Consider the following 17004-nt stretch of genomic DNA (forward strand, 5'->3'; position numbering starts at 1 on the left):
TTCTTGCAGATCCCTTTCCTGTATAGATCAATGATAAATTCTGCATGATATTTGGAAGTCACAAGTGAAGTGATTTCGGGCCTATTACTAGGAGCAGAGACAGCAGCCCTCAGAGTCCTTCACCATATCTCACAATTCCATGGCCTTAATCTTGGAATACCTATTGATCTATGTTGCTCCTCGTAACTATGTTTCCCCAATCAAATTCTAAGTGATACAATGACCATAAATACCATTAAAATAAAATAGTACAAAAGAATGTGTTTTATGCCTTAACATTTTTTTCAACAAAGCTGAAACCCCAAATAGTCTTGTCCAAGTACACATAGAAAATCAATAAAATACTTAAAAATAAATTTCATCTCAGTTACAACATGAGGGGGACTTTACAAAGACAAAATCATATGCATGCAAGATGATTTAGAACTCCTAAGACAGTGGTTCTCACTCATGGGTCATGACCCCTTGAGGGGGTCAAATGACCCTTTCACAGGGGTCACATATCAGATATATTGTATATCAGATATTTATGTCATGATTCATAACAGTAGCAAAATTACTGTTTTTTATGAAAATTATGAAGTAGCAATGAAATAATTTTATGGTTGGGGTCAGCACACCATGAGGAACGGTATTAAAGGGTCACAGCATTAGAACGGTTGAGAAGCACTGCTCTAAGATAAAATATGTGCTCTTGGTTACAGTGTAGATAGATGTAAAGAATCAGAAATAAGGAGGTATAGCCAAGCAAGGATTCCCATTAACGATTTAATGAATGGTGAATGCCACCAAGTATCTTCTAATTGAGTTGCTGCTTACCATTGAAGGATTTCAAACCTTTCAGCAGTCTGTTGTAATACACCTCCCCAGAATCTAAGGGAAACATGGTTCATTTAGTGAGAAACTGACGTGACAGCATAAAAGCGCATGATACAAATTATTTAGTAACATTTTAAATAGAGTTGTCTCGGGCTGCTGAGATGGCCTGGAGGGTAAAGGCTCTCAAGCCTGATGACGAACACCTTTGTACAGGTGATGGGAGAGAACTGACTTCACAAGATCATGCTTGGCCTCTACACATATCCATGGCACATGCACTAACACACATATATCATGAACACAATAATCATAAAAAGTTAAACAAAATTAGGAGAATTGTCTCTACTTTGTATACTATTTAATTTGAGACAGTTAAGTTGTGGAATAGAAACCTTCCTCACTGGGACAAACCTCTCTTCTTTAGTGCCTGAGGGATTCTACATGCTAGACGTTGCTTCTGATCTTAACCCTTTGCCACAGATACGATACTTTCCTCTCCTTTTCCTTTTTTCATTTTATGATATAACCTGATTAGTGGCCTAAAGATGACATGCTTTATGGTTGATGCCAACTTTTGTCTCCAGGCTGCTGGCACTTCCAATATAAACTATCAAAGACAACGGTGCAAAATTACTCTATAACCATTCAATGCCCTTCCTTCCTCCTTTCCCTTTCCTTCCTTCCTTCCTTCCTTCCTTCCTTCCTTCCTTCCTTCCTTCCTTCCTTCCTTCCTTCCTTCCTTCTTTCCTTCCTTTCCTCCTTCCTGCCATCAATCTTCTCTCCTCTCCCTCCTTTCCTTCCTTTATATTTTTTCTTCTTACCTATTTTTAAAGGAAAATATATAGAAGTACAGTTATAACATTTTAAAAACCTACAGACAAAACAAAACAAAACCCCCACAAAAACAAAGAGGATCATGGAAGTCCCATGAATCTTTCCCCGGCTCACCATCAGTTGGCAGTGTTTTCAGAAACCTTTCTTGTTCTTTTTCTGTGAGTTCAATCCCAAGGTTCTTTAAGATGTTCTTCATGTCACTGGAATCAACCTTGTCTCCTTGCAAAAGAGAGAGTCCCAGGCACATGGGCTTTGCATACAGTGTCCCAGGCACATTGACTTGAATACAGTGTTGCGGGCACATGGACTTTGAACACAGTGTCATGAGCACATGGACTTTGAATACAGTGTCATGGGCACATGGACTTTGAATACAGTGTCAAGGACACATGGACTTGAATACTGTGGGATTTTATCTTGAGTTGCACAACTTACTTTGTGTAAGTCAGTTGTTAGGTTGAAGAATCAACTGCAGAGTCAGTGGGCATGTTTCATGGTATTTATTGTCTTTACATAAACTAAGGAGTAATTTTTTTTTTTTACTAAAAGTAGGAAAGAGAACTTCTAGAATAAAATCTGATCAGTGAATTACCAAAACACTGATTCTTATATGAGTTACTCTTCAGAAATATTTGTGTGGCAGGAATTATTCTATGCTTTCGGTAAAACATGGTTTTCAACCTCCCTAAGCTTTACTCTCCCATGTTCTATAGGGTTTTAGATAGGTTTAAACATTTGTGAAGTGAGGCACATTATTTCAAACTGACACATCTCAGCACATTAAGTTAGTCTGAGGGGCTTTAGATGCTTATATTTCATTACAAAACATTTTAATTTTATATTATTCTAGAAATGCTACAGGAAAATGAGATGCTACTGATTAGAGTCCCTAAATAATTTCTATTATTTCAATTACCTTTAATGTAAGCACTAACGCTATGAGAATCACAGCACGTTCTTACTCACCTGTGAAAGCCTTCAGCTTCTTCATCAGTGTATCTAGAGAGACCTTCCTGAGAACTGGAATAAGGCATGAGAACGGAGAAGATAAATCAGCATTTGTTGTCGTAAAGGCCCTAACCTATGTACTTTCTATGTTTATTTAAGAAACGTGCTAGTGGGGATTGGAGGAATGATTCAGTGGTTCAGAACCCATGTTGCTCTTCCAGAGGACCCATGTTCAATTCTCACCACCCAATTGTCTGTTACTCCTACTCAGGAGATCCAGTGCCCTCTTCTGGCCTCTATTGGCACTGCATGCATGTGATGTACAGATGTACACATAGGCAAAATATTCATACACATAAAATAATAAGGTTTTCTTAAAAGAAAAGAAATATGCAAAACAACATTTTCTGTTATTATTTTATCCAATCTCACTGCTTTCATGAGTCTCATGAAGAAAACCTTAAAAGTACAAAATTCTGTTTCTATAATATAAATTTCATTCACAGTTCTAAGATCCCAAACTCAAGCATATTAGTGGTGGGAAGAAATTGAGAAGTATCCTTATCTCAAGAGCTTGTTTTTTTGCTCTTCAGAGTGTAGAAGAATGTCTATTACTGATCATAACATGGGTGGAAAGTACAAAACGCAAGCTTTTAGACGCAAGGCTTTAGCACTGATTTTGGTAACTGGTTGCCAAATGCTTTGCCCATATGTATAGCCTTCTGGTTACATCACATTAGACGGCCATCCCTAAACCCCCTTATCCTAGGGCTTTTATTATTAAAGGTGCTTTTTTTTCTTAAATAAAAACCAAAAAACCCACCAAACTAGGACACTTGAAGACCCCACTCACCACCGGTAGGGAGGTTTTGGACCAGATCCTTGTATTCGTTGTCCTTGAGCAGGATCCCTAGCTTATCCAGCAGAGTTTTCAGATTGCTGGTGCTGACGACCTGCCCACCTGAGGAGAGAGAGGCCCGTGAAGAAAAGCCCAAAACTCCCAGGGCAGCGTCTTAGAGCTTTTGGAGCTATGTTCCCTGCTCAGAAATATTCCCTATCAGTTCTCTTAGGGAGGGGTCCTGCATCTTCCAGCGCCTGGTCATAGGCTCTCTTCAGTTATCTGCTCGTATTAATAATGTCTAAAATATGAGAAAAATCCCATTTTATTTATATTAACATTATTTTAAACTGTCAGATTCTACTTAGAAACATTGTTAAAGTTTCAACAGTGAAAGTGTAAAATCCTGTGATGGGGTAAGGCTTGGGGGTGTAAGCCAGATAAACACTTCCCTACCCAAGGCTGCTTTCAGTGAGGGCGTTTTAGCACAGCCACAGAAACCAGGCCAGGACCTCCGCGAAGCCAGGACCACCGCTGTTAACTCTTTTCATTACAAAAACAATACCATATGAGGTAATCCATTATTTACAATCAGTAAATTTAGTCATTTACACTTTAAAGCATCATGTTGTGCATGACAAATATGTAGAATCCCATTTTAAACTAAAACAAATACTAAGGAAATTCTGGTTCTGCAGGTACCTATGTCTGAACAATATCTGGGGTTTATTTAAGATGGCTGAACTCCAAGTCTAAGTTTTATTTCCTCCTGATTAAAGCCCTGCATGACTGATAATGTTTCCCAGTTACCCCCTTTCTCTAAAATGTAAAATTCTAGTCTATTTCTTCTGTTCAAAAGAGGAAACAAAATCTTGAGAAAGTGGGGAGCTTTCCCCTTAGGTCGAAGATAGAGAGAGGCTCTGCAGCTGCAGAAGAGGCTGTCACATACACGGAGCACCAGTTTATAGAGAGGTATATCTGAGCTCTGGTGGCACACAAGGATGCTCTCGAAACTGCAGACATGAGGATCTTGTCACTCACCTTTCAGAGACTTCACTTTCTCCAGTAACTTGTTTTGAAAGATCTTTCCGTTATCTGTAAGAAATACGGGATTCAAGTCACAGAAATGTGGATAATCACGAGCATGTGCTCAGGAAAATGGACTGTAAGCATCTTCAGTATATTTTTTTCTTATAAGGAATGTGAGAGGCAGTGAGATGGCTCAGTGGGTAGAGGTGCTTGCTGTCAAGCCTTAGCACTCAAGTTCAATCCCCTGGACCCGAATGGTAGAAAGAAAGAACTTCCTCCTACACATTGTCCTCTGACCTTCATACATGTACCGCGGCAAGGGCACACCCACACACATACGTGTCCATAATGCAGACACACAGGTGTGTACAGACACACATGCACACACACAATAAATAAATAAACAAAACTGTGAGAGAAAAGTGGGAAATTTAGTACATCAGGCTCTATATAACACACAGATCCACACTTCTTTTATTCTTCCCCAGTCCTGTGCTTGCTCATTCCTAAGCTAACCCTTTCTCTTTCCACAAAACCTCAGCATAATGAAAAGGACTATCAGATCTAAACTGGGACTGGAGAGAGGATTCGTGGCAGGGTTCAGGGACAATCTAACCTTTTGATTTCTACTTAATGCAGTGTTATGAAATGAGAATATCTTTGTCACAAAGAAATCCTAAAGCCCTTTCATTACATAAGGGGTTGAGATGCTTACCGTCAAACTTCAGATCTTTCATCAGTTTGGAGAATTCTTGATTTTTGTACTCTAGCCCCATGTTTTTCAGAACAGTTTTTACATCATCGATACCAATTTTTTCTCCTTAATAATAAAGATTAACAGAGTGAAATACATGGAATTTAGCACAATTGTAAATAATTGAACCACATGATCTAAGTACAGGGTGGGGAAAACCATGACCACTGAATATCTAAAAGCAACGTCATCAAAAGGAACTCGATTTTTGTAGAGATTACCAAGAGATGAGAGGTTATTGTCAATGCTGGCCATGAGAACATGCCAGTAGGATATACTGAGAACACAAATTGCCAAAGCTACTGTGTTGAAATTCCCCCGTATTGGCTTCATCTCCCTTTGGCTTCTTGAGATCAATGACTGAGGGCAAAAAGATACAAAGGAAACCCTGTTCCAATGAGCAGTTGCTGACTTTGCTGGAGGATATCTAGAAATCCTTGCCAGCCCTTCTAAGAACTGGGTGGATAGCTGTCAGTTAAGAATTCTCCCATCCAAGTACTAACCAGGGCTGACCCTGCTTAGCTTCTGACATCAAGTAATATCAGTTGGGTAAGTACAAAGCAATATGGGCAGAGAGCAACCTAAGAATTCTCATAGGATGCTTCTTCTATCCAACCTTCTCTCTCTTCTTCACTTGGAACCAGACTTGAAGCTTCCAGCCTTGAGGCATCTCTATTTCCTCCTTCCATAAATATTTCTCTTCATAATGCCTCTGTAGTATTTAATCCCATCTTGGTTCTTGAAGAACGGGCACTAACAATGGAACTCGCCATGGCAATGATGGCCAGGTGTTGTGTATCTCTCCGTTCAGCCAGAAGGTGGAAAAGGCTTATCCCAAGCTTACCAATGCGTACTGGAGTCTTTTTAAAAAGTTTCATTTCATTTTATTGTTGAATTTTGCTGCATTACAGTAAGGAAAATAAAATGTATTACACACTAAAGCTGGGCTTGGTGGCATATGCCTTTAATCCCAGCACTCGGGAGGTAGAGGCAGGCAAATATCTGTGAGTTCGAGGCCAGCCTGGTTTACAAAGTAGTTCCAGGACAGGCAGGGCTGTTACACAGCAAAACCTTGTGGAAAAAAAAAAAGCAAAACCCTGTCTAGAAAACAAAAACAAACAAACAATTAAAAAAACACACTAGAAAACACTGTAATTTCTGGCTATTGGATAGAAGAAAAATTGAACAAACGGGTGTCACAGATCACAGAATTAACATAGCAATAAAGGCATAAAAAACATAATGGGGCTGGAGAGATAGCTCAGTGTTTAAAAGCACTTGCTGTTCTTCTAAAAGACCTGAATTTGGCTTATAACTGCCTGTAACTTCAGCTCCTGGGACTCCAGTATCCTCTTATGGCCTCTGTGGGCACCTGCACACATGTGACATATACTCACACTGTCACATGCACATAAAATACTATAAAAATTAAAAATATATGACTGTAAAAAGATCAGGATTCTATATTTACATCAACTCTCCTACCTGTGAAGGTTTTTGCTCCATCCATCACCTTAATTAGGTCAACTTTCCCGTTAGCTATGAATGAAAGGGTCAAAGGAGACATGCAATTAGTGTGGTAAGTTCAGAAGGGGAGAAACTTGCCCACAAATTTCCAGGAAGTGGGCAGTGGGATGCCTTACTAAAGACGGCTTTGGTCTTCAAGGTCGTTGCTGTTCCGTAGGAATTATAGGATTGTTTTTATAACCCTGTGGAAAACTGAAACTTACTACATCGAATGTAGATTGCTTTCTGTAATATGGGCACTATAATAGGATTAATTCTCCCTACATGTAAATTGAAATTACTTTGGTTTACTGTTGGTCCCTATCTGGGCTTGGTAGGTACTCTTTAATGTCTCACATGCACCTGAGAGCTAAAGAAATCTCCATTATACATTAACCACCCTTAAGTACTTAGAGATAGCAATGGCAAATAGACCAATACATCAGTCTCCTTACTCTTTTTGGTCTGCTCAGATTTTCTCTTTCTTGGTGACTCAGGATTGGTAGGTTGTCTAGAAACTTAGCCTTTCTCCTAGGCTATCCAATTGGCTGCTGCATTGTTCACACAGCTTCTCTCAAGCCTTTGCATATCTGTGACCTCCGTTGTAATGTCTTTGCTTTAATTTCTGGTTTCCTGTGAGCATCCTCACTTTTTTTTCTCACTTTAGCTAAAGGTTTGTTGATCTCATTTATACTTAACGAAAACAAACATTACTTTGGTTGACGTTTTATCTTGTTTTCCTAGTCTTTTGTTTATTTCTACTCCAACTTGTACTATTTCTTATCTTCTGCCATATTTGGTTCTGGCCTGTTTTTCCTTTTCTAGTTCCCTGAGGTGTACCATTAGGTTGTTTATTTGAGAACTCTTTATCCTAAGTTTCCTCTAGAGAACTGTTTTTGATGCATTTTATAAATTCTGGGTTTTTATGATCATTTTTCAAAAGGTTTTATTTTATCTATTATTTTCTTTAATGCCTGTTTTCTGATATGATTACCTTTGCTCTCCTGGCTTCCCCACATGAAATCCTGCCCAACCCTTTAGTCTTTCAGTTTTGGTCTCTCTATGTCCTTAAACTGAATTGAGTCAAGTGGTTGAGTTTCATTTCTTGATTCATATTTTCTGTCTCTTGATTGTAGAATTTAATCTATTAACATTCAATGTTGTTATCAATAGATAAGGATTGCTCTTACATTTTGTTGTTTTCTGTTTGTTTCAATATTTTAAAAGCTTCTGCTGTTTGAAGTAACCCTATGGCCTTCATGAAGCCAGATATAAGAAGAGAGGACCTAATATCTGCCCTGGACTTCCTACACTTCTATTTGACTTTTGGGAAAGAAAAAAACAAAACCCTTGAGAATGGGTAAAATCTCTAGGTGACATAGAAAGGGTTTAAAATGTCAAATTTATTTCTAGATATTTTATGTAATGTTTTGTTGCTTTAAATGGAATATTTCCTATTTCTATTTCCATTGGCTTGTTCCTAACTAGGGAAATCACTTGAAATTTTGATTTTAATATTGCACAAAAGCCTATGAACCAAAAATGGCATATCTAAAACTCAATGATGTTAAGAGACTTCTTTTGGTTTGTTTTCTAGGTTTCAAAAACACACAAAAATAAAATCTGAAACTATGGGTAAATATGTTTTTTCCCCAAAATTACCTTATTTAATTTTCTCACTGAAGTAGTTAGAAGTTTTATAGTTGGTACCTAAAATGTTATTTGTAATGATAGGGTTCCCTAATATTTTGAATATTTATCTTAATACCAATTAAATCTAGTTTCTAACATTCTTAGCTGTACAATTAAAACAAAGTTTCCATTAGGGACACATAGTACCCTCTCACAGGCATACCATCAACTGGCAGGTTGTCCCTCAGCTCGTCCACTTCCTTGTTAGCAAGTTCGATACCCATCATATCCAGGAAAGACTTCAGGCTTTTGACATCAAGTTTTCCTCCTTAAGAAAAAGCAAAAAGAGAGAGTGAGAGAAAGAGACACAAAGGAACGAGAGAATAAACGAAAGATGTAAAATATGAAAATCACGTCCGTGCTTTTAAAGACTATGTGTAACTAAGAAAAATATAAAAAAACCCTAGATTTTGCATTTTTGTATTGTTATTAGTGTTCATTACAACCCCCCCCCCCTGTAATTTCCACTTGACTTTTCCAGAAAAACAGAGAAGGTCAAGAGCAATAAGGTAAGTGCAACCTGTTTTTTACAACTCTATCCCGTGACAAACCCATTAGAACAAAGGAGTTCTTTAGAAGACTATTCAGCTTAATGGCCCTGGACCTGGAGTTAGCTCACGCTATCCCTTCCAACACTTCTAGTAAAGAGCAAAAGCACTTATCCCATTGCCAGACTGCCAGGCTGGTTTTGTCTATTAATGAACAACAACCCTAAGGATGGCAAAATGATAATATCTTTTCATTACAATTTTACCGTATATATTTAAATAACAAAGCTTTTTTATTTTCGGTAATAAAATTAGTACGAGTCCAAATGTAATTTTTCCTTCAAAGAGGAAACAACAAGATTACTTTGTGAAGCCTAAAGATTCCAGACAGACACAGTAGTATGTATGAGCTTTAACTCACCTCCGAGAGATTTCAACTCCTTCAGGACTCTAGCCCAGGGCACTGCCCCATTATCTGTGGGGAAAGACAGACAAGAAGAACAGAGTGCTAAAACCACCAAGCATGGAAAGACACCCAGTCATTCACGCTTAAGATCAGGGCGCCGAAAGAGTCCTCAGAATAAAAAGGAAGGTGTCCAGAAGAAGATTGAAAAGACAAAAACACTAAGTTTAAGAGTCTTTTCTTTGTTGGAGGAAAACAAAACATAAGCAGCAACACTAATAAGCTACAAGGACCAAGGAGAAGACAAAGCAAGGTGACAGCAGATGAGGAACGAGGCGGAAAGTGGCTATGGGTAGACAGTATACATTTCAAATTATATGATACTATTTTCCAGGTTCTATATATGAATTTTTTTTTTTACAGTAGTGGTAACCAAACCTATGGCCTCATACAAGCAAGGCAAGCACTCTACCACAGAATTACAGTCCCCTTAGCCCTTAGAAAATGTAAAATATAAAACTGGTGGGAGAAAAAAAAATCGAGAACCGATACAGTTCATTAATGTGTTACGTGGTTTACACACAACGACTCAGGAGACCGATGGGTGCTGTGGATTGGGCTTTGATTAGAGCAAAACCATTCTTTCAACATGGCAGGGGTTCGCAGAGGGCAATGGCCCTCAAACCACGTATGTGGGTGTAGTCAAGATTTCTGTATACTAGCCTTTTATTTTGATGCATTTTCAGAGTTATAGAAACTGGGAGATACAGTGTGATGAATTCTCACAATTCTTTTCATCTTACAATATTTGTTTTGCCATCCACCCGGACTTGTATCAGTCTCAACACACACAAACACTATACAGCCGTACTCAAATACCATCAATGCTCCCTCAATGCTCCCTTGTTGTCACTGACCGCTGCGAAGGACTGATCGTCAGCATAGGCCAGCACCCCAGTCTCTGTCTCTCACCATTTTCACAAGCCACTTATTTTGTAATATAATCTTCAGTCTGGGTGAGAGCCTTTAAACTTCCCAAGCCTTTCAAGCACTGAAAGTTTTTGATTTCCCTCTCAAGTTTATTAAACCGCAGTCTGGAAACTCCCGTGGCTTTTTAAGGCTTACCGTTCACTGGTAGGGTTTTCAGTAGCTTCATATACTCTGAATCATTAAACTCAATACCCAATTTTCTCAGCCTATTTTCCAGGTCACTGACACCAACCTTTTCACCTAAAAAGTTAGGAATATTGAGAGGTGGATGTATTAACAACCTCAGATTTTAGACCGAATAACAAAAGCAGAACACTGTCTTCCACACTGCTGTGGGCTGGAGGAAACTGGGATGCCGAATGTTCCTTTACTAATCATATACACAGGCTCTTTTTTAACTCGAGGAAAACTAAATTCAGCTTATTACTATAAAATCAACCCTTAGAGTAGCTAATATAAATAATTTTCTAAGAAAGAAATCTATGCTTCTGTTAATGTTGTAATTGTCAACAGTGTTAATGAAATCCTAAAAAATTACGGAGCACCATGTACTGAGCCTGTGGATTTCAGACAGAGATTAGGAGGACAGCTTCCATAGAATGCAGATTTCTTACTAAGACATAATCCTATAGGTATTTTTGTACTGTTTTTGCCATATTTTGACAAATTTATGCACTTTAAGCAGTCTTTTCTATTGGAAAACTTCTATTAGGAGTTTTTTTTTTCTAATTCCAGAGCAGTGTGGAAAAACAACAGAAAAATACTAATTATTATAATAGTTTGAAGGCTTTAGTTTGGTAGGAATTAATAACTAACCTGTGAAAACTTTTGCTTCATTCATTATATTTTTAATATCAACTGTCCCATCAGCTGCAAGATGACAACAGGGATATAGATGAGAAATGAGCAAGATTTAATAGCAATTATTATTACATTTTTCTTCTTCATTAGTGTGAAACAAAAAGGTTTTAATCCCACAATGAAGCTATATTGACAATATAGCTTTAAGATATTAAAACTTAAATATCTTAAGTATCTAGCAACACAAGGAAATGCATTCTGTTTTTAGCTGCTTTTTAGCACTTTAATTGTGGGTGAAATCCCATTACTTCGCTAGACTACAGGAACAAAATTTCAAAAGAAATTTATGCTACATTTCAACACTTTAAATTTGGAAGCTATTAATTCCTATGGAGTTTGCTCATATCCATAATCTATGCAATAACTTAAGGGAATAGAACTCACCAATGCTTTGAATTACACATAGAAGTTATTAATGTCACATATGAGTGACAGCCTTTCTATACCAGAATTTAGAGGGTTTTTTTTTAATTTTTTTTTTTTTTAATTTTTGAGACAGGGTTTCTCCGTAGCTTTTTTTGGTTCCTGTCCCGGAACTAGCTCTTGTAGACCGGGCTGGCCTCAAACTCACAGAGATCCGCCTGTAGAGGTTTGTTTTTAATGACTACTTGCCTATCATTTACCTGGTACTAAAACACAGAATTTAAAATACAAGCTATGTCTATACAACAGGACTCAAGCACGAAATTCTCAAAAAAAAAAAAAAAGAGATAGGAAGGTGAGCATTCAAACAGACTAGGCTCCCACAAAGCCAGTACATACAGTATGATCAAAACCCAGTGCCATTGTCCTTGGCTTCTCAGTCAGCACTCATTGTCCGCCACGTTCAGAGAGTCCGGTTTGATCACATGCTCCATCAGGCCCAGTTCAGCTGGCCTTGGTGAGCTCCCATTAGATCAGCCCCAATGTCTCAGTGGATGGGTGCACCCCTTCCTAAACCTGAATGGAGGGGGAGGACTTTGGACTTCACACAGGGCAGGGAATCCTGACTGCTCTTTGGACTGGAGAGGGAGGGGGAGGGGAAGTAGGAGGATGGGGGAAGGAAATGGGAGGAGGTGGAAATTTTTAATAATAAATAAATAAATAAAAAGAAAAAAGAGATAAAAATAAATAGAGATGACCTAGGACAACTGAGATTTTAATTAGTTAGGTAAATCTGTCGCTGTAATGTTTTGTTGTAGTGCCTCTTTAAACCTGGTAAAAACAAAACAATACGTGTGTGCATGTATGAATGTTTGTATGAATGGATGTAGATGAACTGAACTGTGCCAGATCTTTGAAAAATGGGATCTAGCTACAACATGCTAAGCAGATTTACTGGTGTCTCGGTGGTCCTCGACAAGGAACTAAGTAGATGGTGTACACTGCCTCTTTAAAACTTTGTTTCTGTTTTAAATTGACAGGAGGAAACAATCTCTGAAAATTTGAAGCCATTTAAAGAGAAGTTTGATCCTTATACTTCCAAGATGATCTTTGTTTCTCCCTTCAGTTATCTTTAAATTGTCTTGCATCACAATACACTTTGCTTCATATCATCCTTCCTTGTCTCATCTTGGCCCTTCCTTATCCCTACTGACACCTCAGCAATATATACAATTCACAGCAAAAGAAGTCATTCTCTTGATATAAATACTAACAAGGATTTGGTCTTACTTTGGTGTGTGTGTGTGTGCATGTGTCTGTGTCTATCTATATGTATATTGTCTCTGTGTGTGTGTAGTGTCTGTCTATGCACATGTCTATGTGTGTGTGTGTGTCTAGTGTCTGTGTGTGTACATGTCTATGTGTCTGTGTATGTCTATGTGTGTGTGTGCGTGTGTGTGTGTATGTATGTATGTATGTATGTGTGTGTGTGTGTGTGTAGACCAAAGAGATCATGGCTGTTATTTCTCAGATGCTGCCTATCCTGATTTCTGAAACAAGACCTTTCTCTGGCCTAAAACTCACAGATTATGCTTGGCTGGCCGGCCTGGGAGCCCAAGGTATGAGCCAGTCTATCTCTACCTCTCCAGTGCTGGAATAAAAAGTGAGTACATGCTATAATACTCAACTTTTTAATTAAAAAAATGAGTACAGGAGTTTGTCCTCATGTATATTTGCATGCATGGTGCCCGTGGAGGTGAGAAGAGGGCACTGGAGTCATTGGAAATGGAGTTACTGATGACTGAGAACCACATTGTGAGCACTGGGAATCAAATTCAGGTCCTCTGGATGAGCAGAGCCATTTCTCTAGCTCTTATACTCAGCTTCTAAAATGTGCGTTCTGGAGACAAACTCAAGTCCCCATGCTTGTATGGGAACTTTACCCACTGGGCTATCATCCCAGCCTAAGCTCTGAGTTCTATTTCAAAGTTTTTTCAAATGACTCGATGTCAAGATTCCAAAAAGATTAGTATGCACATTCACGCAAGGTTATAACATGATACTACTAATAGCAACAACAAAACTAGCACAGTCTGGTCCTCACAGAACTTTATAATTAAGCTTAATATGCCCTTTAACAGATGAAGAAAGTGAGCACAGAGAGAAGATCAAGACAATATGAGTATCACAAGTAGAGCCAGGATGCAAATCAGGCAGCGGCTCCAGAGTCTGCCCCTTTACAGCCTTGCCCTTCTGGTGCAGAATGGTAGGTAGGTGCTTACCACTGACAGGCAGGCTTTGTGTTAGATCTTTAAGTTCTTTTTCTGAGATGTTTATCCCCATGTTCTTCAGAAACGTGTCCACCTTCCCAGTCTTGACTTTCCCTTCTTAAAAAGAGATACAGGTAAGAGTAGAACATATTAACTTTAAAATATGACAAAAACAGATGACCCTATTCTTTGCTATTTGGATAACCAGATGATTGCTGTTGATTGAACTTTCAAATTGATCGACTTTGCTGTTTATTAAATTTTCTGAAAAAAACAAGTCTCTTTAAAGTTGTAAATATTTAGATTCACTTGGGAATCTTATAAACTTTTGGGAATTTCTGAAGGAATGGGAAATAAATCTCTCTACAATTCCAAATTATTGGCATGTCTAGTTTCACAGAAGAGATAATAAATTTATAAAGAGCAGAGCAGAGGCAACTGGGAGCTGAAGAAAGGAGGGAATAGTAGTGATTCCGTTACAGGTACAAAGTTTCTGTTCACAGTGACAGAAAAGCTCTGGAAGAGAGTAGTGGTCATGGCTGTACAACACTGTGAACTCACCTTACGATACTGGGTTGTACATTTAAAATGGTAGATTTCTCTATGCATCTCTTACCACAATAAAACTGGCAAATCACAGGGGTTCTGCAGATTTTAATGACAGAGACAAAGCGCTGTGCCTACCAGAAGGGGGTTCAGGTCTGAACGCCCAGGAGCGAAGGAAAAGCTAACCACGAGCCCCCTTGTACATCTGCTTTTCTATCACAACCCCTTTTACCTGGAAGTGTCTTCAAACCCTCCAGCAACCTCTTCTGATAGGTTTTTTTACCAGCTGTAAGAACAAACGATTTAGGCCAAGGAGAAATCAATAATTACGACAGTATAAAAACCATCTCAGAAGTATGACTCTAGACCGATTTTCCATTTTCTTCCAATTAAAAAATATGTAGCAACATTTTTGTTTGTTTGTTTGTTTTTTGGTTTTTTCAAGACAGGGTTTCTCTGTAGCTTTGGTGCCTGTCCTGGAACTAGCTCCTGTAGACCAGGCTGGTCTCGAACTCCCAGAGATCCGCCTGCCTCTGCCTCCTGAGTGCTGGGATTAAAGGCATGCGCCACCACCGCCCGGCATGTAGCAACATTTTATGGTAGAGAACTTTTAAAAAGGTTGGCATGTTTTTCCTCTTTGACACACACTAGGCAGACATTTTGCTGCTGTGAGATTAACTTGAGAAAACCAATTAAAGGGAGAAAAGATTTATCTTGGTTCATAGCTAACTGGCCCCTTGCTTCTGCAACAGAGATGAGTGAGAACACCACAGCAGAAATGCCTGACATAGCCGGGATGCTCTTCTCCTAGCCGGGAGGCTCTCAGGGATGCTGAGATGTAAAACAGAGACTGTGCTTTCATTTCCCAGACACCCTGACCTGAATAATTACACAGAAACTATATTAATTACAACACTTTGCCCAACAGCTCAGGCATAGCCTTAGTTAGCTCTTACATCTTAAATTAACACATTTCTATTATTTTATATTTTACTACGAGGCTCATGGTTTGTTACCTCACATCTTGCTTCTTGGGCATCTGCCTGACTCAGCCTTCCTTTCCCTGCATCCAGTTTAGTTTTTCTGCCTAACTATATTTTGCCTTGCCATAGGCCAAAGCAGTTTCTTTAATAAACGACGGTAATAAAACATATTCACAACATACAGAGGGGAATCCCATATCAGAGAGAGAGAGAAAAGAGAGAGAGATTCCTGTGTAAGAGCTTCCATTTATTTCCACCACACTTTGTTCCATCTGTGACCCCAGATGTAGGTGCCACATTCAGGGTGGGTTTCCTCTTCCGTTAATCATTTCTGGAAACACTCCTAGGCACACTCCTTATGTGATCTCTCAGACCCTTCTCCAAATGACAAGGATGATTAGCCACTGCACTATGTAAAGCCAACATGATGCTGAAGTATGTAGCCTATTATCTCTTCTTTTGCTTTTTATATTCTGATGCCCAGTACACACTCCATTTCATTTTCCTCGCCTTTTTGCTTAACATTAAGCATGGCTGTAAAATTAATAGTAGCAGCAGGCATTTCTTGCTGTTGAATCATAGTAATGACACCTTTATTTCTAAGTGAAGAACTAGCTGCACAATTATGTCTTCTTCAGGTAGGACTGAGCTCTGTTTTTTTTTGTTTGTTTGTTTTGTTTTTGTTTTTGTTTTTGAAAGACTTTTCCACTCAGAATCAAACAGGACAGTGTTTGTATATAAGCTTGCAAATCTAAGCTTCCCAAAAGGTTACATGGAGGACATTCTTAATAACAGAACTTTTAGGCTGGATGATTCTTGTGTGCAACTATGCCTTACCCACTGAAATTCTCTATTACTCTATGGTTGTCAGTAATCTATGGCTTCATCCACTAGTTACCAGTGTTACCACTAACCGGTCCCTGCCAGTTGCAACACTAAAAAACTGTCTCCTAGATGTTATTAGTGTTGACTAAGGAAAAAAAAAAAAAACCTGTCCCTACTGAAACAGTTGTGTCTATTTTAAACACTTACCATCAGCTTGTAACTTTCTCACCAGCTGCAACAATTCCTTTTCTGTAAGTTCTAGCCCCATGCTTTCCAGAAAGTCTTCTAAATCACCCATATCAATAGGTTCTCCTACAAATAAGAAATAAAAATTTAAGAATTTTAAAAATTACTTAAATATTCTCATCTTAGCATTGCTCTCAACTACTGTATCGAGAACAAAACTTCAAAACAAACACAAGTAAAATGTATCTTCCCATAATCATAATCATGGGGAAAGTATTACACAGTGTACAACTGTGTAGGGAATAAGACATCACTATGGAGCAGAGTGTTTTAGGTGGTCTATATTCATATATTAGCCAGTAAAATTTATTTTATTCTTTTTGTGATGCTCTATATCCCTAACTGAAGCTTTCCCTTATTATCAACCAGGACTCATTTAAACTCAGTAGTTATGAATAATGTTACTGAGAAAAACTTAAGAGAAAAAGCTTAGTTAAAGGCAAACAATCAAAATTTTGCATAGACGGGCTGGAGAGATGGCTCAGTAGTGGTTAGGGCATGTGCTGCTCCTCAGCGGACCTGGGTTTAATTCTGGCATTGATTAAGTGGCTTACAATTACCTGTAACTCTGGTTCCAGGAAATCTGATATCCTTTTAAGGCCTCCATGG

The 17004-nt window shown here is 38.5% G+C and overlaps 1 long non-coding RNA gene across 1 annotated transcript; it reads right to left on the reverse strand.

The window, feature by feature from the left end:
* Positions 1–13876: 13876 nt before the first annotated feature.
* Positions 13877–16429, reverse strand: LOC126487534 (uncharacterized). The gene is made up of 3 exons (XR_007588415.1): positions 16357–16429; positions 14574–14627; positions 13877–13912 (listed from the first exon to the last, which is right to left on the reverse strand). It is a non-coding gene; the product is annotated as an uncharacterized lncRNA (long non-coding RNA).
* Between the last annotated feature and the right edge of the window lie 575 nt (positions 16430–17004).

The sequence above is a fragment of the Alexandromys fortis genome, unplaced genomic scaffold (genome assembly GCF_014885135.2).
Source record: "Alexandromys fortis isolate MF-2015 unplaced genomic scaffold, M_Fortis_MF-2015_v1.1 scaffold_174, whole genome shotgun sequence".
In the NCBI taxonomy this organism is placed as follows: domain Eukaryota; kingdom Metazoa; phylum Chordata; class Mammalia; order Rodentia; family Cricetidae; genus Alexandromys; species Alexandromys fortis.